Genomic DNA, 23,909 nt, shown 5'->3' with positions numbered 1-23,909 from the left:
AATGCACTTTTAAGAAGGCATTGGCATTATGATGTCACAGTGCGGTAAGAGAACAGAGGCAGAGGGACATCAGCAATAAGCTTGTGATTAACTCCCCCACACATACGCACACAAACACAAAAGCACACACACACACACACCAATTTCATATCCACCCCTGGACCCATGGCATCCTATGAGTGTGGGGTGGGGGCGGGGGGGGGGGGGGTAGGCTGGGAGAATGGGAAAATTTTTAATAATTAAACATATTCTTAAGAGACCAGCCATGATTTCTGTTTACTTACTTTCATTACACCATATGTCAGGATAAAAAAGCCATTCAATTTTGCTCAGTAATTCTGTTGTATTTCTCCAGAGATTGTTTTGTTTCTGAAATCATTTTTCAATCTAGTACTTTAATTTAGGTGTTATTGCTGAGGCAGGAGAAACAGGGCCGCCGTGGATCACAGCTGCACAAAGGCCTTCAGCGTAATAACGCCCAGCAGAAAGGCCTTCAGCATAATAACGCCCAGCAGAAAGGCCTTCAGCGTAATAACGCCCAGCAGAAAGGCCTTCAGCATAATAACGCCCAGCAGAAAGGCCTTCAGCGTAATAACGCCCAGCAGAAAGGCCTTCAGCGTAATAACGCCCAGCAGAAAGGCCTTCAGCGTAATAACGCCCAGCAGAAAGGCCTTCAGCATAATAACGCCCAGCAGAAAGGCCTTCAGCGTAATAACGCCCAGCAGAAAGGCCTTCAGCGTAATAACGCCCAGCAGAAAGGCCTTCAGCGTAATAACGCCCGGCAGAAAGGCCGGGCTCCTCAGGGAGGAGGTGCAGGCTGGGCTCCTCAGGGAGGAGGTGCAGGCTGGGCTCCTCAGGGAGGGGGTGCAGGCTGGGCTCCTCAGGGAGGAGGTGCAGGGCTGGGCTCCTCAGGGAGGGGGTGCAGTTATGGGTGCGCTCAGTTCTGCAATGGTATGTGGGGGGGGGGGGCATGTTTCCATAAGACTAATAGCCCACTAGCATGTGGGGTTTGGAGATCTGTTGGTTGGAGGTGTGAAATGGTGTGCAGAGGATGATGGGGTGCAGGTAGATATAGAGGTACAGGTAGAGGTAGAAGTACAGGTAGAGACAGAGATACAGGTAGAGACTGTGGTTAGGGTTAGAATGATTACCTCTCCTTTCCTCCTCTCTTTTCTTCCCTCCTTTCTCTTCTCCCTTTTCCTCTCCTCCAGGTACTAATCTGTGCCCTGGGCCTGGGTCTCAGTTTTGTTTAAGCAGGTCTTGAGAGGGGTGGGGACTACGCCACCCTCTTGTGATTGGTCAGGGTAGTGGGCCTCTGTCACCCCCAAGTCTGCCCCCAGTTCCCACCATCTGTGTAGTTTCCCTCCAGTGAGAATGACCCCCCCCCCAAGCCGGAACGTGCCCCCCCTCCTCGGCTCACGCCGGCACACTTCAGGCGTGACCCCCCCCCAGCCCCCACTTAAAGGGTCCCGCACACCCCAGCAGCTGTCTGTGTAAACAAAAGCAGGTCTGGGGGGGCGGGGCGGTGCTGGGCAGGAGGGGGCGTGGCCCCGTGCTATTATCCCATGTGACCTGGAGATTACTGAACTTGGAGGCGGGGGGGGGGGGAGGGCTCTCAAACAGTCTCCATTCAAACTGTGATAAAGGAGCACGCCCCCCCCCCCCCCACTGATTGGCCTGCCAATCACATCAGACTTATTCTCCTCTGCCAATGCTTCTCTTCCTCTACTCCTCTTCCTTAGCTGTTCTTCCTCAACTGCTCTCTCACTGCAGTACAGGACATGTTATACATGAAAGGTCTAACTGCACTGTGTGTGTGTGTATATAGAGAACACAGAACATAAGAATACAATCATACATAATCAGAAGAACAGGCCATTCTACCCATCCAAGACATTCAGAGATGTGTGTCAATTCAAGAGAGCAAGTATCCTCACTAGGATGTTCTCCCAATATCTTAGTCTGTTATAATTATCTTCCCGGCTCTGTAGCCCCAAAACCAGGCAGACACCAGAGCCCGTCCTTACCCAACACCGTGCAGGTAATAAAGCGGGTTCCAAACACATCAGCTAAGAGAACACAAGCTACACTAACAAAGCGGGTTCCAAACTCATCAGCTAAGAGAACACAAGCTACACTAACAAAGCGGGTTCCAAACTCATCAGCTAAGAGAACACAAGCTACGCTAACAAAGCGGGTTCCAAACTCATCAGCTAAGAGAACACAAGCTACACTAATAAAGCGGGTTCCAAACTCATCAGCTAAGAGAACACAAGCTACACTAATAAAGCGGGTTCCAAACTCATCAGCTAAGAGAACACAAGCTACACTAATAAAGCGGGTTCCAAACTCATCAGCAAAGAGAACACAAGCTACACTAACAAAGCAGGTTCCAAACTCATCAGCTAAGAGAACACAAGCTACGCTAATAAAGCAGGTTCCAAACTCATCAGCTAAGAGAACACAAGCTACACTAATAAAGCGGGTTCCAAACTCATCAGCTAAGAGAACACAAGCTACACTAATAAAGCGGGTTCCAAACTCATCAGCTAAGAGAACACAAGCTACACTAACAAAGCGGGTTCCAAACTCATCAGCTCAGAGTGTGGAACACAGAGCCACAGAGAGAAAGAGTGTGAGAGTGAGAGTGGACAGAGAGAGAAAGAGAGTGAGAGTGGACAGAGAGAGAAAGAGAGTGAGAGTGAGAGCAGAGGGAGAAAGAGAAAGATAATGAGAGCAGAGAGAGAAAGAGTGAGAGCAGACAGGGAGAAAGAGTGAGAGAGTGAGAGCGGAGAGAGAGCGAGAGCAAGGGAGGTAGAGGAGGCATCTGCATGCCTGCTTACTCAGTCAGTGAAAGAAAGAGAGAGAGATTGTGATTATAAAAATACTTTATTAAATAAAACTGCTCCTCTGTACAATTAGAGAGAGAGCCAGAGGAAGAGACAGAGAGAGCAGGCGATGGGGGAGAGAAAATATAGAAAGAGAGACAGAGCAAGAGAGAGAGGGAAAGAGAGAGAGAGAGCGAGAGAGAGAGAGGCCAGCAGTCTCTCAGACAGTTTTGTAGAGGCACAAATTTAATGTAAGGCTCGGCTCCCTCTGTGGGGCAGAGCGAAAACCTGGCATGGATCAGGGGCGCATGAGGAGGGAAGCCACACACACCCCCAGTTCCCACAGGGCTATAGGGCTTCCCGTTAAAACACAGGGGCTCACTTTCCCCATCTGATAGCCAGCTCCAGTGAGTCAGCCCCAGCCCCTGAGTCACCCCCACATCCAGGCAGCCAGAAACACAAATCCAGCGCACACGTCCCCCAGGAACATCACGTTGCTCTGCCATTTCCACAGCCCCCTCTTCATCTTTAATAACCGGCTATCAAAAACATCATCACATACTGCCATACAATACCATCATCATTATCACACACAATACCATCATCATCATCACACACTGCTATACAATACCATCATCATCATCATCACACACTGCCGTACAATACCATCATCATCATCACACACTACCATACAATACCATCATCATCATCACACACTACCGTACAATACCATCATCATCATCATCACACACAATACCATCATCATCATCACACACTGCCATGCAATACCATCATCATCATTACACACTGCCATACAATACCATCATCATCATCACACACAATACCATCATCATCATCACACACTGCCATACAATACCATCATCATCATCACAAATTGCCGTACAATACCATCATCATCATTATACACTGCCATACAATACATCATCATCATCATCATCAACAAGAACAACAATTCAACAACAACAAAAACAACACCACAACAGCAGTAATTTGTTTATGTATATTATGTATATATAAAATACATATACAGTCAACTGTCATTATCTATTATGCAATAGATACGATTCCATACCATTTTAGTGATATATGATTACACCATGGTTATAACCAGCAGGTACTGTAGACCTTCAGAAACTTATGATGCTTGTGACCAACAACCAAGATCCCACTGGTCTGGCGTTCATGATGTTGCGTAATTTCCTTTATCAAATCGCACTTCCTGTTGAGGATCAGGCTGCAGTACTTACTGCTTCCTGTTGAGGGTCAGGCTGCAGCGCTTACTGCTTCCTGTTGAGGGTCAGGCTGCAGCGCTTACTGCTTCCTGTTGAGGGTCAGGCTGCAGCGCTTACTGCTTCCTGTTGAGGATCAGGCTGCAGCGCTTACTGCTTCCTGTTGAGGATCAGGCTGCAGTACTTACTGCTTCCTGTTGAGGGTCAGGCTGCAGCGCTTACTGCTTCCTGTTGAGGATCAGGCTGCAGCGCTTACTGCTTCCTGTTGAGGATCAGGCTGCAGTACTTACTGCTTCCTGTTGAGGGTCAGGCTGCAGCGCTTACTGCTTCCTGTTGAAGATCAGGCTGCAGCGCTTACTGCTTCCTGTTGAGGGTCAGGCTGCAGCGCTTACTGCTTCCTGTTGAGGGTCAGGCTGCAGCGCTTACTGCTTCCTGTTGAGGGTCAGGCTGCAGCGCTTACTGCTTCCTGTTGAAGATCAGGCTGCAGCGCTTACTGCTTCCTGTTGAGGATCAGGCTGCAGCGCTTACTGCTTCCTGTTGAGGGTCAGGTTGCAGCGCTTACTGCTTCCTGTTGAAGATCAGGCTGCAGCGCTTACTGCTTCCTGTTGAGGATCAGGCTGCAGCGCTTACTGCTTCCTGTTGAGGGTCAGGTTGCAGCGCTTACTGCTTCCTGTTGAGGGTCAGGCTGCAGCGCTTACTGCTTCCTGTTGAGGGTCAGGCTGCAGCGCTTACTGCTTCCTGTTGAGGGTCAGGCTGCAGCGCTTACTGCTTCCTGTTGAGGGTCAGGCTGCAGCGCTTACTGCTTCCTGTTGAGGGTCAGGCTGCAGCGCTTACTGCTTCCTGTTGAGGGTCAGGCTGCAGCGCTTACTGCTTCCTGTTGAGGGTCAGGCTGCAGCGCTTACTGCTTCCTCGGTCACTGTGCAGCACCAAACTGCAGCTCCAGCAGCAGGAGAGATGCAGTGAGCATGTGCACCTCACTGTACCCCACTGCACCCCACTGTACCCTGCTGTACCCCACTGTACCCCACTGCACCCCACTGCACCCCACTGTACCCCACTGTACCCCACTGTACCCTGCTGTACCCCACTGTACCCCACTGTACCCTGCTGTACCCCACTGTACCCTACTGCGCCCCACTGTACCCCACTCCACCCCATTGTACCCCACTGCACCCTTCTGTACCCCACTGCACCCCACTGTACCCCACTGCTCCCCACTGTACTCCACTGCACCCCACTGAATCCCCACTGCACCCCACTGCACCCCATTGAATCCCCACTGTACCCCACTGTAACCCATTGTACCCCACTGCACCCCACTGTACCCCACTGCACCCCACTGTATCCCGCTGTACCCCACTGCACCCCACTGTACCCTGCTGTACCCCACTGCACCCCACTGAATCCCCACTGTACCCCACTGCACCCCATTGTACCCCACTGTATCCTGCTGTACCCTAAACCAGGCACTCAGACTAAGGGTGCCGCAGGGACAGAAGCCCTGAGTGGCAGCTGAGGGCTGCACTAGGGCGTATCCGTGGAAACGGGGCTGCAGATGGAGGGGGGCCTAAACAGGGCCTCACATCCCACCCATCACCATCCACCCCAACCCAACAAATAAGCAGATGCACAGAGAGTGTCTGGCACAGCGTAGCGTAGTTAGGGAGTGAAATATGGGCTGGGATTCAGAGGGGTTAGGGGTGAGCACCCCTGGAGCGCCCCCCCATCCCGCTGCCTGCACAGGCCCAGGTAAGGACCCCCTGCGTGGAAAGGGCTTTAAGCGGGAGGTTAATCTTGCACACAATCACAGCACATGACAGCCCCACAATGGCTGCCGCTCTATGATGTTACCGCCAACAGCAGGGCATTCTGGGTACTCCCTGCACCAGTGCCAATCAACCGAGGGCAGAGGGGCGAGATGGATTAAGACAAGAAAGGGGGGGGGGGGGTTGAAAATTTCAAATTCAAAACACTTGAATATCATGTGTGATCAGGGTGTGTCTACATACAGCCCCACATTACCCTGGGAAACACCTCAGGTCAATCAGAAGCCCATTTTGAGGATTCTGACTGTCAGGAAAGTATCATTACGGAGGTGAGTTCTGTCAGGGATGCACCGCAGGTCACACCCAGTCTCTGCTACTTCCCCTTTCTCCAATTATTCATTAAAACATTTTCTGAGTATGAAGTCACATTCAAATGGGTGATTGTATGAAATTAAAAAACAAAAAAACATTCTAGCTTATGCACAAAAATATAAAACAAAAATACTTAGTGAATATATGACACAAGTTACTGCACATTAATAACACTTCAGTGTTCACTCTGAAACAAGTGTGGAATGCAAGGTAACAAGGGCGTTCAGCATGAGACTGTTAGAGGTGCACGACTGACACAGGAAAGTAACAAGAGCAAAGGATTCTGGGAAACAGAGTTTTCACCATATTGCACAACCGAGGAAGGCACCATTCCACACACTGCAGTTCAACAGCAGATGCGTGGTGTGGGCGCTAGCCACCCCAGGGTTTCACAATGTGTAAGCCGGTTATGAAACGCTAATGCTAACGGGGAGCACGCCTTATTGCTGTTCAGGGAGGAATAGGGGGTGGGGTTTTGGCATTTTGGGGTCCTGCCCATCATTAGCCCTGCATCCCAACAGGCTGGAACTCTGAGACTAAGGGGGACCCCTCCATCTGCGCCCCAAATCATGCAGTGACCCCCATTGGCATGGATGGTGGGGCGGGGCCTAGCGGGGCGGGGCTGTGTGTGCTTTTTCACATGGTGCTTTTCCCAGGAGACGCCCATCCGCCTGCCTCCCTGCTGCGCTCCGGCGTTCCCTGTGAGGACTGCCTCCCTGCTGCGCTCCGGCGTTCCCTGTGAGGACTGCCTCCCTGCTGCGCTCCGGCGTTCCCTGTGAGGACTGCCTCCCTGCTGCGCTCCGGCGTTCCCTGTGAGGACTGCCTCCCTGCTGCGCTCCGGCGTTCCCTGTGAGGACTGCCTCCCTGCTGTGCTCCGGCGTTCCCTGTGAGGACTGCCTCCCTGCTGCGCTCCGGCGTTCCCTGTGAGGACTGCCTCCCTGCTGCGCTCCGGCGTTCCCCGTGAGGACTGCCTCCCTGCTGCGCTCCGGCGTTCCCTGTGAGGACTGCCTCCCTGCTGCGCTCAGGCGTTCCCTGTGAGGACTGCCTCCCTGCTGCGCTCCGGCGTTCCCTGTGAGGACTGCCTCCCTGCTGCGCTCCGGCGTTCCCTGTGAGGGCTGCCTCCCTGCTGCGCTCCGGCGTTCCCTGTGAGGACTGCCTCCCTGCTGCGCTCCGGCGTTCCCTGTGAGGGCTGCCTCCCTGCTGCGCTCCGGCGTTCCCTGTGAGGACAGGAGCCAGAACAGCGGAGTGACTCGACTCGGCCTCGGGGCTCCTCCCTCCAAACGCCAGAGGGCCGGTGGCCAGAGGAATGAATCCCGGGAACAACATTTCAGAGCCGGGAATCCTGGGAACAACATTCCAGAGCCGGGAGCCAAGCAGCAGGAATGGGGGTCTGTACCAGGCGTACAGGAAGCGGGTGTCTGTACCGAGCGTACAGGAAGGAGGGTCTGTACCGAGCGTACAGGAAGGGGGGGGGGTCTGTACCGAGCGTACAGGAAGGAGGGTCTGTACCGAGCGTACAGGAAGCGGGTGTATGTACCGAGCGTACAGGAAGGGGGGGAGTCTGTACCGAGCGTACAGGAAGGAGGGTCTGTACCGAGCGTACAGGAAGGGGGGGGGTCTGTACCGAGCGTACAGGAAGGGGGGGAGTCTGTACCGAGCGTACAGGAAGGAGGGGAGTCTGTACCGAGCGTAAAGGAAGCGGTGGTCTGTCCCGGGCGTACAGGAAGGAGGGTCTGTACCGAGCGTACAGGAAGGGGGGGGGGTCTGTACCGAGCATACAGGAAGGAGGGGAGTCTGTACCGAGCATACAGGAAGGGGGGGAGTCTGTACCGAGTGTACAGGAAAGGGGGGGGGGGGTGTACCGAGCGTACAGGAAGGGGGGGTGTGTACCGAGCGTAAAGGAAGCGGTGGTCTGTCCCGGGCGTACAGGAACAGGTGGTTTGCAGTCCTGAATGGGAGGATTAATTAGCCACACCAAGTCTGATTCAGAATTGCAGAAGAACTGCAACTTATGTGAAGTGAAATTATAAAATGTATAATATTAGTAAGAAAGATTAAAAACAGTTGCAGGATTAAAAATATGTTGATATTTATTTCAATGTTACAAGTAAGTGCTATTCAGTAATTGTGAACCTTAGTCTAGTCTGTTCAATAGAGCAGATGTCAAAATGCACATAACCTTGAAATAAGAACATTTAATAAATGATGAAACATGAATAAAAGGTCATCATTAGGCTTTATAGTAACCGTGGCATAACAAGTTGCATTTGGCAACTCCACACAAGAGCAACGAAACTTTGTTGCAAGCACATTGGGTGAGACGGAGGGGCGTCGCCTAGGTGCGCTACATCTTGAATGATCAGTATTTTTCATTTCATTTTAACTGTGAGTGTCATAACCATGTATTTGCGTCCGTGCGCGATGACTCGTCACTGTCTTTGGTTTCAAGCGTTTTAATTCGCCTTTTAATTTCAGCCGCAGTCTAAACATTCTGAATGCGCCTTTACGTACAACCAAACTGCAACTCGCAACTGGCTTTATCCGTGTGTCTGGAGGTCAGAGTCTCGCTCCCGAGGGAGCGAGAAGCTCGTGATCGGGATTCGGAAAATCTGCTAATGTTTACTTAAAAACCCCCACCAAAGTAGGAGGAGTTGGCCGCGTAAACCATAACTAGACATCGTCGTTTTAAATGTAAAATGCCACGGTTTGTTTGTAATTTCCTTAAAAATATGGACTTAAATGTCTGTCTAATAAAACTCCGTTCCGGGTTTTGAAGGTGGTTTTATCTCCAACCTACTGTCTGTGTGTGCGCTTTGAAGGACGTAGCACAGATCCACAACCTTACTGATTCTTCCACGCTTCAGTTATGTGTGTAGGTGATTGTGTTTTTGCCGCAGATATACCGAATTTCAAGATATTTCACGGTAGAGACCCCAGTAACAAAATGGTTTCTGACACCTTATTGGAAATCTCTATACGTTTAAAGGCAAACTTCTCCGAGAAGCAATGAACAAGAGAACTAGTTTGCTCTCTCTCTCTCTCTCTCTCTCTCTCTCGCTCACACACACACACACACACACACACACAGGCGCGCGCGCACCCACACACACACACACACACACAATGCATTCCAGTGTCGCTCCGCTTGTGATTCGGCTGCCTGCTCGCTGTTCCTGGAAACTCCCGCCTTTAATTTCACGAGCGAGAGCGAAGAAGCGAAGAGAGGGACAGGAGGAGCGCTCTAAGCGCGTGGAAAAGCGAACTCGAGCCAGAATAACCGCAAGAAAATATTATTCGTCAGAGCATCTTTTATTTTTGTACAGATATTTATATAATTCGATGATATATAAAATCCGTTTATTACACATAAAATGTTCATAATACTGAGCAGTCTAGGGCAAGTCTGTGGCACCAAAACAAGAGCTTTGGTTTGAGTAAATGAAAATGCCCATCCAATATAAATAGGTTTAGATAAACGTACACACATGAATGCAGCTTCTCACTGCAATTTAAAAATGGAAGAAAATATAACTAGTAAACACTCCCAAGCTTAATATTGTCAAATTTTATATTTTGTCTCAAAAAAGTGTGTATTTACAAAATGTATATTTCTGTGATGATGTATGATTTACATTCACTCCCATGTTTTAACACAGTTATTGTTGAGAATGCGCTCTTACTAAAACAAACTGTCCTGGTGCTCCCAGCCCACTCCCCTCCTGTCCCACAGTGGAACCATCGCTTGTTCATGCATATTTATTATTGTACACAATATGGGGGAGCTAAGCTGTCACATTTGAAGCAAATTTATTTTTGCATAAAGGTCTACGGGTGGAATCTCGTGGCGACTGTTTTATTTGGAAGGGATGACTGACAGTTTCAGAATCAGAGTCGTGTGGAAAACCAGATTCCACTGCCCCTAAAGTGACAGTTTATGGTCTGTGATTTGGTTTCGAGAGTGATTGCCAGGCAACTAAACTATTCAAAGGCAGAATAAAATAGCCATCTGTTCTGGGCATTGTAAAACTGAATTAATTTGACATGATCCTGGATTTAAATGTCAAATAACTGTCTGGGAAGAAACTACAAAGCAACCACTTCCTGAAAGCTGCACCAGCTAGCCTTTTTATGTCAGACTCATTTCATCTTCCTGTTTTTACCCCTCCTCACTCATGATGTGAAGCTCTGTGAGATAGATTGTGTGTACATGCTTAGTATGTGCATCTGTTTGTGTCTGTGTGTGTATTAAGTATGTGTGTGTGTGTTTAGTGTGTGTGTGTGTGTGTGTGTATTTAGCATGCGTGTGCATGTATTTTGTGTGTGTGTGTTTAGTGTGTGTGTGTATTTAGCATGTGTGTGTGCGCGAGTGTATATCGCTCAGTGAACTTTAACACATTTCACTGTGATGCTATCTGTCTGCAGTCGCTGGGCAGGTCAGCCTGTCTCACAGGCCTAGCTGCGCTGACACAGGACATGTGACTGCAGTGCAGCTGCAGCTGTGATGTCACAGTGCGATGTCACAATGCAGGAGGAAGGAAGAGGTCAGTCAGTCTACAATAACTCCACTATTACACTCAGCCACACTGTCTAATCACAGCTACGTACCAACATTCACTATGACATTTGTGTGTGTGTGTGCATGTTCATGCGTGTGTGTGTGTGTGTATGGCTCAATCCTGGAATGAACAGAGGAAGAGGCCATGTGTAATCTAGAGCCATTGACTCTTGGGACCACTGCCACTCACTGACTGAAGGCTTTAAACGCACTGGTTATGGGCAGACTAATGTTTGTTTGTTCATTTCCAGAACCATAAAATCTACTGTGAGAAGGACTTTACAACACTACTACACTAGCAGCACATTAAAACATGTGTAGATCACACACACACACACACACATCTATCTCTCTATCTATATATATTTCTGAATTAGTCAGATACCAAGTCAGTTTACAGCAAATTTGCACGAGTAGCCAGCTTTGTCCACATTCAAGAGTTTTCTGCCCACCATCTCTACCAACAGATAACGCAAAGACCAGAGGCTGCAGTCTCATTTGATTTGCAAATATAAGCACATTGCAAAGCGCTCGTCAGCCGCATCGCCTAACAGTATTATCGGTTTAACGGAAACGAACAATATCATGAAAGAAAGGAGAGCGCCACTAAGCGAGGATGGCGTCTATTTTGGATTTGGTTTATTTCGCAGCCTTTTAATTAATTAAGCAGCCTGTTTTTAATTGGGAAAACGCCGTGCAAGCGAAACGAGCGCTCCTATCGCGGGGTATCTGGTGAGGGTGACCAATAAAAGCTCCAGCAAACTGCGGCTCTTTTATCTGCGTAATTAGAAATGCGCACGATGAGGGAGGGCCGCGGAAAACGAATGTCAACGAGCAGACGGCAAAAAAAGTTAAAATAGATAAATACTGCTCACCACTGCCACCTCGTGGGAAAAAAGGCAACGTCATCATAAAGTCACATGCTTGAGACACAGTTAACACCTTCCTGCAGTGAAATATTAAAACATGCCGGGGCGATAGAAGTTTTGAAATAACTGTAGCAGTCTGTTTAACCGATAAAATTGCTAACCCTTGTGTTTATGCTCCAGCACATAAACAGTAGGTAACACACACTTTCCATGCCCGTGAATAACAGCTCGCATGTGTGATTACAACTCAGACAACTATGCTCTTCCACCTGATTCTCCCCGGATTACCTGTGTCCTACCCATGAGGCTCACCCTCTCCAAACCGTCACACACTCACACGCGCGCGCGCTCACACGTGTGGTTTGGGGTGAAGCCGCAGTTTGGTCGCATGCTATACGCGCCTCATGCAGCAGCACTGCGCTGGAGTAGGGAAACGCGATCAGCAGTAAGCACAGACTGCAGCGCGGCTGCGGACTGCATTAACATCACCACTTACACTGAAAACAGAGCCATTTTAAATGCGTCCAGAATTAAACAACCATATCCCTGCAATCAGTTAATCTGCTCTTGGGAAGTGTGGATGAACCAAGCTAATATTCCCCAATCATTCAATAAACATTACTGACATTAGAACATTTTTCTCAATCTATATAATATTTATTCAGTGTGAAAATGGTATGTTTATGCGCTGAACAGAAAGCCACACAAACAAACCAAACAGGCCCAAAACAGTTCAATCAACCCTGCAGGGTCTTACACAGAATGCAGGCTCTTCATTACATCTCCACCCTCTGCTTTCATATTGCAGGAAGGTTGAAAAGCAGTATGTTGAAACTGCAATATCAGTTGAATCCTTCTTTCTACGTGTAATACATGTTTGGATAGCTGTTCCAGTTGACATGTAGTTCTGTGGACTCAGTGAGGTTTTAACGTGAGGTTTGAACTTCAGCTAAGCACCGAGTTCCAGTGAAATCCCACCGAAATCGGTCGGGAAGTCTGTAGTACGGCAGCTCCGGTTATTTTATTTACATTCCAGAATATGCGCATTTTCCGTTTTCCATACACTGTGAACATATGAAACTGTTTTGTTTCCAACACGCGATTTCAATTTTTTTTTACTTGTGATTTATTTTGGCCTTTAAACGCCAAACTGGAAACTTTGCTGCCATGGAAGTATTTAAACAGACTCTCAGAACTCTTGCCCCGCCAGTACAGACACACCTGTTCTTCTCGTTTACCTGGAAGTCGCGTCACTTCCTGTTCCTCAACCGTCAGCCCGGGATTCTTAAAGGGATAGGCTTTATTTTGTTTATAGATTTTTATTCTAGCCTTAGTTTTGCAGAGAGGCTCTGCTGAGATCGATGTCTCTTTGCGGGGAGGCTCTGCTGAGATCGATGTCTCTTTCTCTCTTCTTCAGAGAATCCCTGCCACAGACAAGCAAACATTAAAAGACACATTAAAACAGCGCAAATAAACACTACCACATACAATATTAAAAGAAATGAAGTTGACTCACACCAGTATTATGTTAAAAAAAGTGAATTTTTTCACTTTTTAAAGAACACAGCACTCTGGTAATTTCTTGCAGATGGTTCAAGCTAAATGGGGTGTATTAAGGAAAAGCCATTTTACCAAACTCTGAACTGTGTCAAGATGCAGTAAAAAGCATTTGATCATTAGTCTGAGGATGAACTTCGATGGATGGAGCAGTTAAAAAGTCTGCAGTGATAGACGGAAGTTTGCCAATAAGGACTTTGTAAAGGGCTTTGGAAATGTGCCAATGTAACCATCTGGGATGGCGCAGTTTCAGAGTGCCAGTCTCTCAGAGGTGTTCAGTGCCAGTCCCTCAGAGTGCCAGTCTCTCAGAGGTGTTCAGTGCCAGTCCTTCAGAGTGCCAGTCTCTCTGAGGTGTTCAGTGACAGTCTCTCAGACGTGTTCAGTGTGCCAGTCTCTCAGAGGTGTTCAGTGCCAGTCCCTCAGAGTGCCAGTCTTTCTGAGGTGTTCAGAGTGCCAGTCTCTCTGAGTGCCAGTCTCTCAGAGGTGTTCAGTGTGCCAGTCTCTCAGAGTGCCAGTCTCTCAGAGGTGTTCAGAGTGCCAGTCTCTCTGAGTGCCAGTCTCTCTGAGGTGTTCAGAGTGCCAGTCTCTCAGAGGTGTTCAGTGTGCCAGTCTCTCTGAGGTGTTCAGAGTGCCAGTCTCTCTGAGGTGTTCAGTGTGCCAGTCTCTCAGAGGTGTTCAGTGTGCCAGTCTCTCAGAGGTGTTCAGTGTGCCAGTCTCTCAGAGGTGTTCAGTGTGCCAGTCTCTCTGAGGTGTTCAGAGTGCCAGTCTCTCAGAGGTATTCAGATCATTATTTGATGTTTGATGATCTTTGCATGAACAGAAGTGACACTGTGCACTGTCCCAAACAGGGCAAGCTCTGTGACATCACTCCTGGCCAGGCACTCTGGGTAATAACTGTTGGGTCTGAACATCAATCTTTTCAAGGCTACAATATACATTGGACCGAATATACACAAAACACTAATATGCACTAAACCAGCCTGGGACACCATTTAACCCAAATAACCACCCAGATCACAGGAGAGACTGTTCCCCTAAGTCTGGGCCCTGAGCGTCACCCCAAACTGCTGAGGCAGTGGAAACATTTTCCTATCTTTAGGGGATCCTGGCACACCCCAGGTTCTTGCACGGTCGCGGTTCTTTTTAGCGCTGTGTTCTGCCGCATGGTTCTGATGGCTCCCCAGAACCCGGGCCCGCTCGCAGCGCGTTTTCCCCACTTCATTAATTATACACACTTCAGTCCATGAATACGGCCATTCTGCCCTGTGTGCGCAGAGCTGGTGTGAGCAGAGCTGGTGTGTGCAGAGCTGGTGTGAGCAGAGCTGCGCAGAGCTGGTGTGCACAGAGCTGGTGTGAGCAGAGCTGCGCAGAGCTGGTGTGCACAGAGCTGGTGTGTGCAGAGCTGGTGTGAGCAGAGCTGGTGTGTGCAGAGCTGGTGTGAGCAGAGCTGGTGTGTGCAGAGCTGGTGTGTGCAGAGCTGGTGTGAGCAGAGCTGCGCAGAGCTGGTGTGAGCAGAGCTGCGCAGAGCTGGTGTGTGCAGAGCTGGTGTGAGCAGAGCTGCGCAGAGCTGGTGTGTGCAGAGCTGGTGTGAGCAGAGCTGGTGTGCATGTGTTTATACAGCGCACCCCAACGTTTATAATGAAATTCTCATGAATAAAATATAGCAGCTTGCTCCTCCACGCAGGCCTGCTCATTGATATTCATGCTCTCCCTGCTTTTGTGTTCAGATGCGAGGGCCAGTTTGCATTTCTCACGCGCTGAAGATAAATTGAAATGTCCTCACAGCCATTTCATAACAGCGCACGCAGCCATAATATACCGCCTCTTATTTACCCCCCCCCCCCCCAGCGTTGTGTGACTCCAGCCTGCCTTATATAATGTGATATGATAACAAGCAACAAAACAATATTATGTTCCCCTTCCCTTTAACTCTGGATCATAGCCCTGCCAACATATTGAAGCTATCATTTTTTTTAGCAGAAGCAGTGTAATAATGAGTTCCCATGATTCAGCACTTGGAGGAATGGGAGGTTCATCTGGTGAAAATAATCTAATACACACATTCGGCCCAATGGGTCAGAATTAACAGGAGTTTATTGAGTTATTATCCTGTATGCAAGCACGCGCATAGCTTCTGATCTCCTATGAGATGAGTATCTTTATCTTAGAGGCACAGTGACTGACACAACGCACAAACGCTCAGACGCACAAACCATAGACGCACACTCAACACTCAAACACACAGACGCTCAAACAGGGCCGGTCCGTGGCATAAATGGTCTATTCGGTTGTTTAGGGCGACAATCGCTAGGGGGGCCACACGACCATGAGGGGTTGGGCACGCGATCCAATGTTTATCTAAGGTAAATAACGTTATTTTCGCAGTTACGTTATTCATCCCTTATCGCGGAACTAGCGGTATAAATTTTAAACGGAATGGCAACCGAACATTTCATAACAATGTAATGTAAGAAGGATTTTAACAAGCGAACCACCCCCCACCCTCGACAGAATCGAACACAACGCCGCCGCCCCCCCCCCCCCCCCCCCCCGACGAAATCCAACAGCTCTCCCCCCCGGGTCGGACAGATCTCCCAAAATCCAAAATCCTAGCGCCGGCCCTGCGCACAAATGCTCAGACGCTCAAACGCTCAGACGCACAAACGCTCAAACACACAAACTCTCAGACGCACACACGTTCAAATGCACAAACGCCCAAAAGCACAAATACTCAAACGCACAAACGCTCAACTGCTCAAACACACAGCGAATATTACTGCTTTCAGCCGTCCGCACATTGCTACTAATTCCATTCCGTATCCTACAATTCAGTATGCTATTTTCAGTAGTTATAAACCCTACATATTTATAGTCAATCCTGTGTGCGTGTGCATGCGTGTGTCTGTGTGCGCGCGTGTGAGTGTGTGTGTGTGTATGTGTGTTTGCTTGTTAGAAGCCAAAGCTGCTCTTCTGCTTTAGTTCTGTAATTGTGCATCGTGTCAATATGGGAAACGAAAGCTTTGACTTAGTAACAGTAAAGTCCTGCAGAGGGCAGTGTTCGTCTGAGAGTGTCCCAATAGGAGCGCACTGCTGGAGTGGTGTGATGTTATTTTAAATGAGCAAAGGGACCCACTGAGCTCAGAACCATAAACAGTGTTAAATAAAAGCCTATTTACTGTTGAAAAAATTATATCTGCCTGATAAAACCTGTAAATATTACAAAACAAAAAATCAATCCCAGAATAGAACAGCGAGTTAACACAGCTCAGTAAACCCCCTGGTTGGTCACCAGCTCTGTACTTGCCAAGCACTCAAAAAAAACAAACAAAAAAAACAAAACAATTTCTTCCAAATTAAGGCACAACTCATGTTTTTTTTGTACAGAACGCAAACAGTTGTCGTGGACATTATCATTCTTAGCCACAAGAGGGCGTCCAAGCATCAGAAAATTGAGAAAGCAGCAGCTCTGGGCTCTAGGCCGAACAGCCGGATATCATCTCACAGGACCCGACTGAACTCGTCATTTCTGAATAGGAAAGATCCTATTTTTGCTATACAGATGCACACGTGCATATTTATTTTATCACACATGCAGTACCACCATGGCCTTTAGGGGGTAGTGTGTGGACGTTGGTAGCTCCATATGCTGGCTGTGGAGGGTTTATTGTGCTCTAATGGGAGGCTTTGATCTGTGGCAGCATTTTATTGTTTGTGCACCTGGGGCAGTGGTGCTGGACTTTGATTGGCTGGCAGAAGAGGATGCTCACACACACATTTCCTGAAAAGTGCGCAGACGCACATGACAGACTTTTTCTGAAAAAAGAAAAACATTTAATTAATTAAATGATTAACATTTAATTAATCACCTGTACTGTTGTACATGACCTTTAATGAATAACCTATGAGGCTGTAATTGACCAAATTGGGTGGCTTGGTATGATCGTGTTTGAGTGTGTGTGTGTGTGTGTGTGTGTGTGTGTGTATGAGAGTGTCTGTGTTGTTGGTTGCTCAGCTGGGAGCACAGACTGGTCTGTCACTCTGTTTTCTCACACTCTGGTGTCTACTGACCTCAGCTGCACAAATCCACCCCCATCAACACAAATCTATCACACATGCACCCAGAGAGAGAGACAGAGAGAGCGAGAGAGAGGAGGGGTGAGGGACACACAGCAGGAGAGGGAAGGAGGTAGAAAGGGAGAGGGAGAGAGAAACATGTCACATGAGTCACTGCTACAGAGAACTGAAACATATCTGACACACACCTGCTGTGATTAACTGTTTGATTGGTGGATGATTGGTAGACAGGTTCCAGGATTCTCTCATGGTCAGGGCGGTTACTCCAGTTGTCATGGTGACAGTGAGAACATTGCTGGAGTTTTGCAAGTCTCCCATATGCCACTTGCTTGCTCTACACAACCCCACACACCTGAGTTTATACCTGCACAGCCCCCACACACCTGAGTTTATACCTGCACAGCCCACACACCTGAGTTTACACCTGTACACCCCCACACACCTGAGTTTATACCTGCACAGCCCCCACACACCTGAGTTTATACCTGCACAGCCCACACACCTGAGTTTATACCTGCACAGCCCACACACCTGAGTTTATACCTGCATAGCCCCACACACCTGAGTTTATACCTGCACAGCCCACACACCTGAGTTTATACCTGCATAGCCCCACACACCTGAGTTTATACCTGCACAGCCCACACACCTGAGTTTACACCTGCACAGCTCACACACCTGAGTTTATACCTGCACAGCCCACACACCTGAGTTTATACCTGCACAGCCCACACACCTGAGTTTATACCTGCATAGCCCCACACACCTGAGTTTATACCTGCACAGCCCACACACTTGAGTTTACACCTGTACACCCCCACACACCTGAGTTTACACCTGCACAGCTCACACACCTGAGTTTATACCTGCACAGCCCACACACCTGAGTTTACACCTGCACAGCCCACACACTTGAGTTTACACCTGCACAGCCCCCACACACCTGAGTTTACACCTGCACAGCCCACACACCTGAGTTTATACCTGCACAGCCCACACACCTGAGTTTACACCTGCACACACCTGAGTTTATACCTGCACAGCCCACACACCTGAGTTTACACCTGCACAGCCCACACTTGAGTTTACACCTGCACAGCCCACACACCTGAGTTTATACCTGCAGAGCCCCACACACCTGAGTTTATACCTGCACAGCCCACACACCTGAGTTTATACCTGCATAGCCCCACACACCTGAGTTTATACCTGCACAGCCCACACACCTGAGTTTATACCTGCATAGCCCCACACACCTGAGTTTATACCTGCACAGCCCACACACCTGAGTTTATACCTGCATAGCCCCACACACCTGAGTTTATACCTGCACAGCCCACACACCTGAGTTTATACCTGCACAGCCCACACACCTGAGTTTACACCTGCACAGCCCACACACTTGAGTTTACACCTGCACAGCCCCCACACACCTGAGTTTACACCTGCACAGCCCACACACCTGAGTTTATACCTGCACAGCCCACACACCTGAGTTTACACCTGCACACACCTGAGTTTATACCTGCACAGCCCACACACCTGAGTTTACACCTGCACAGCCCACACACCTGAGTTTACACCTGCACAGCCCACACACTTGAGTTTACACCTGCACAGCCCACACACCTGAGTTTATACCTGCAGAGCCCCACACACCTGAGTTTATACCTGCAGAGCCCACACACCTGAGTTTATACCTGCACAGCCCACACACCTGAGTTTACACCTGCACAGCCCACACACCTGAGTTTATACCTGCAGAGCCCCACACACCTGAGTTTATACCTGCACAGCCCCACACACCTGAGTTTACACCTGCACAGCCCACACACCTGAGTTTATACCTGCAGAGCCCACACACCTGAGTTTATACCTGCACAGCCCCCACACACCTGAGTTTATACCTGCACAGCCCCACACACCTGAGTTTACACCTGCACAGCCCACACACCTGAGTTTATACCTGCAGAGCCCACACACCTGAGTTTACACCTGCACAGCCCCCACACACCTGAGTTTATACCTGCACAGCCCCACACACCTGAGTTTACACCTGCACAGCCCACACACCTGAGTTTATACCTGCAGAGCCCACACACCTGAGTTTACACCTGCACAGCCCACACACCTGAGTTTACACCTGCACAGACCACACACCTGAGTTTACACCTGCACAGACCACACACTTGAGTTTACACCTGTACACACCTGAGTTTATACCTGCACAGCCCCACACACCTGAGGTTACACCTGCACAGCCCACACACCTGAGTTTATACCTGCAGAGCCCACACACCTGAGTTTACACCTGCACACACCTGAGTTTATACCTGCAGAGCCCACACACTTTTCAGAAATGATCATTTTGTAAGTTGCCAGTGAAAAATGAGCTGAAAGCAACTGAAAGCTGCACACCTGTGATTCATAACTTTGCCACGGAGACCCAACATAAACACAACCTGAAAGGCGCTATAAACACAAGTGCCACGCCCCTCCCTCCCACACCTCACACCTGTGATGAGCGACAGGAAGTGGGTTCGAGAGCAAACACGACAGCTCTAGTGGCCCTAACCCTAACCCTATCCAGCTGTATAATTGAATACAATGTAAGTCGCTCTAAATAAGAGCGTCTGCTAAATGCCTGTAATGTAATGCTGGTCTTTGCGAACATTTGCATATCATACCTGTGGCAGGTGAGAGTCTCATAGAGATTTATACCTGATCTGATCTGAGTGTGGTGTAAGCACTGAGCATCAGGACACAGAGCTGCTCAGGACGGGTTCAGAGAGATTAATAAAGTTGTAAAGCTAAATTTAAATGTCCTTCATTTCAAATTTACTTAAAATAGGGGGGAAATTTTATAATACAGTTTTGAAGTATAGGCACAGTACAATGATAAACCATCAGTTAAAAACGTGCAGTAAATGTAAAAAAATCTAATAAACATCTCAAAGCACAGCTGGATGGGGTCTACAGGAATCAGAGGAATCCTGGAGCCAGGCCAGTGAAACAGCTGATACTGGGTTAGCCCGCAGATCAGCAGGGGGGCCGGCTGAGTTCTCCCCAGGAAAGGTGCACCAGAACAGGCTGCCCATTCTACTCAAAGCCCTGGTCTGAAGGCCTCCGCTGGGCCCCCACCCTTCCACCGCCGATCTCAAGGCTAACCCCTCTTTTCCCAAATGAAGCAGGGGGGGGGGCACTAGGATTTCCTGAACTTGAAATGGTAACGCGAAGTGAGAGACATACCTGTGATTCAATCCACATCAATACCATGGGGGTTGGGGGGATGGCGATGGGGTGGTGGAGGGGGGGATATGGTGGGGGGGGGGTCACAGCTGCGGTTTCGCTGGAGGTGTCTTAATCAGCTTCAGTGGCCTCAGGGTCCCGCCCCCCCCCCCCCCCCCCCATTCTGCAGCGTTTCAGCCCAACAAACAAACATTAACATACAACAGAGCTGCACCAATAGAAACCCAGCTCTTTCCTGCTCATCTCTCACACACACTCAGAGTCCTGTCCCAAAAACAGCGGACAAGTCGGCCATTTCCAGAAAATACCTGCTTGCACATTCCATAATCTCCATGGCGACGGGAGTAAAGTAAGCCCACCTCCTCGATTTGTGAAGACTTAAAATCCATCATACAGCCCCACCCCCCCCCACCCCACCCCAAAAGCAGTAATGATGAAGCAGCTCTTCCTCTCGCTCCTCTTCCTCGCGGTGACGGGTGTTTGCTCGGTGTGTCTCAGGCCTGACTCACCCCCTCCTCCTGTTTGCTTATTTAGGCCACAGTGCTCTTCTGGAAAATATGTAGCATCTCTAACGGCCCCTTTGTGAAACAGCAGAGCCCTGTAATATTTCACACCCCGGTGAGAGCGCTCCACTGCTGAGGCAGACCGCAGAGGTAACCCTTCCCTGCCCTGACGCGGAGCTCAGCTCACACGCATGCGATTCTGCACTGTGTCCTGTACGAGTCTAACTCTACAGCACAACTGAGTCCAACTCCACCCTTTTTAAGAGGCACAGCTGAGTCTAACTCTACAGCACAACTGAGTCCAACTCCACCCTTTTTAAGAGACACAGCTGAGTCTAACTCTACAGCACAGCTGAGTCCAACTCCACCCTTTTTAAGAGGCACAGCTGAGTCTAACTCTACAGCACAGCTGAGTCTAACTCTACCCTTTTTAAGAGGCACAGCTGAGTCTAACTCTACCCTTTTTAAGAGGCACAGCTCAGTCTAACTCTACAGCACAGCTGAGTCCAACTCTACCCTTTTTAAGAGGCACAGCTCAGTCTAACTCTACAGCACAGCTGAGTCTAACTCTACCCTTTTTAAGAGGCACAGCTGAGTCTAACTCTACAGCACAGCTGAGTCCAACTCTACCCTTTTTAAGAGGCACAGCTGAGTCTAACTCTACAGCACAGATGAGTCTAATACTATCCTGTCCATAGGCTTGGCCAAACTTGAGACAACTGAACATCTGCATCACCCCAAAAACTGAAATAATTTCCACAACACAATAAACACATAATCAATATGGAATTCAGAACATTCTTCTTCTTCTTCTTCTTCTTCTTCTTATTATTATTATTATTATTAGCTGATGGGTTTAATAGATGTGTAAATGGAGAAAGTTGTGTAAGTGTTAAAGCAAGGTGCAGAGAGATTGGACTTCCTGTACGCAGCTGGCGTGAGGCTTTCTCGGGTTGGGGGGGGGGGGGGGGGGGGGGTAGGGGGCTGGGGGGTCTCTAAAGCAAGTACAGCCCTCAAAGCTTTGCCAAAACACTCTAAACCTGTCCCGAAACCATTCCAGAACTGAGCAAAAAGTCAATCAATAAACAGGCCCAAAACAAATATTGTTTTCATGATATCTTTCATGACAGCTGGACAGTTCTGTCCTGTTTCAACAGCACAGTACAGCAAACAAGATGAAGGTTCAGATCAAATTCCCAGGCCAAAGGTAATTTATTACTGTAATAAAATACGTAATTATTTTTTCTTAATAAACACAGGGGTGTTATGATGGGGGGTGTTAGCAGATCTACTGCACAAAATAGCCCAAGACTGAGAAAATTCATTGCAAATGAAGAAGTATTAAAAATCCTTACAAACAGAATTTAACAAAAGTTATTAAAAGGTTAATCAAAATGTAAAAGTACACTTTTTCTGAACTAAATCCCAGGTAGTGTACTTAAAGTGCAATTTCATTTCACTTTCCAGAAGTAAACTAAAGAATTAAACTAAAGTAAATTAAAGAATTTAAAGTCTTATCAATTTAGGACACAACTTTTAAAAGTACTTCATAAATGGCATACTTAAAGTATAGTTAGAACTGCTTTTAGTACACATGAAATTGGCCAATTTAGTTTTACAAAGTAGTTAAAATGTACTTAAAAATAAACTGTAAGAGTATATGTACTTGAGTATATTTTTTTAAAATTAACTTTAATATGTAATACTTCAGTAAGGGAAACTCAACCCAATATAATAATTTAATAATGTAGATTTTATCCGAGATAGTGTACTTCTGATCTATAACATTTTCAAAAAATTAAATAAAGATTTTCAAGCAGGGTAATAACCACATAAAAGTGTGGAACATAAACTTAAACTACTGTATTTTTGAAATTCTTATATTTTTGTTAATCTTAGGCTACGTTTTATCTCTCGCTTTATTCATATAACATCAAAACAAAAATGCATGCATGCATGAAACTATGATCACTGACATACAGTTGACCAGAATATTAGTCCCCGAGTGAAAATGCTTTAATTTTCTGAAAACCTTGGAGAGGAGAACTGACTCTATTGTCGTGACCTCAGAATTCGCGGTTCGCTGCGAATCCGGATTTATTTTTCAATTCCACCCAGAGGAAGAACTAATCGCACGTTGAGACCGAAGGGCCCATTAACGCGATTCACGTCTCACCTCGCGCTTGTCCACACCTCCGCGAGGACAGGAACACAAAGGTGCGGCAATCGCCGCTGCATAATGGCCCCCCTGTAAACACGAGATTTGTCACTTGTGTATTTTGGTCAACAAAAGATTAGCCATATTTGCTAATATACAACTGAGTTCAAAGGCAAGGATTGCCGAGACTAGAGTTGTAGAATCTTTCATCCTTCCACTTTTAAAGCAGGGGGCATTAACCTGAATATTAAGATTAGCCTTCTCGGAAACGTACCATTGCGAACACCCTCATAGGCCTACAGCCTAGGGTACGCCTACTGCTCAGAATAATCTTTTCCAAAGTTTTTTACTTTGTATTGCTAAAATAGCTGATACTTACTTCAAAATGCATTTAAACTGCAAATAGTAATTAGTTACAAAATGAATACATAAACAAACTTAAACCATGAATTAGGCTACTAGTCTAAATAATTGAGTAGGGCTAGCAGTGGGCTCAGATAAAAACATACCCCGAAGCCATAGTCCAGGGAAGTCAAAAGCGAAGTTTGCTTGGCCTTCCAAAAATAAAAGGTGAATTAATGGGGTGCGCCATTACGTCATAAAATTTGGTTATTGTATTGAGGAGATGAGTCACCTTGTTTTTAGGAAGATAGCTAGGCTAGGTTTTCAAAGGGCCGAGACCACATAGCCAACGGGGCGTAGTCTGTGTCAGTAGACCACACCTACTT

The 23,909-nt window shown here is 47.9% G+C and overlaps 1 long non-coding RNA gene across 1 annotated transcript; it reads right to left on the bottom strand.

Moving 5' to 3' along the window:
* Nucleotides 1–12,313: 12,313 nt before the first annotated feature.
* On the bottom strand, nt 12,314–23,862 carry LOC118223867. Its single transcript, XR_004764514.1, has 3 exons — nt 23,691–23,862; nt 23,200–23,271; nt 12,314–13,064 (listed from the first exon to the last, which is right to left on the bottom strand). It is a non-coding gene; the product is annotated as an uncharacterized LOC118223867 (long non-coding RNA).
* Nucleotides 23,863–23,909: the final 47 nt, after the last annotated feature.

The sequence above is a fragment of the Anguilla anguilla genome, chromosome 1, assembly GCF_013347855.1.
Source record: "Anguilla anguilla isolate fAngAng1 chromosome 1, fAngAng1.pri, whole genome shotgun sequence".
In the NCBI taxonomy this organism is placed as follows: Eukaryota; Metazoa; Chordata; class Actinopteri; order Anguilliformes; family Anguillidae; genus Anguilla; species Anguilla anguilla.
The sequence above is the reverse complement of the archived record's forward strand: the minus strand, read 5'-3'. Positions and strand labels throughout refer to the sequence as shown.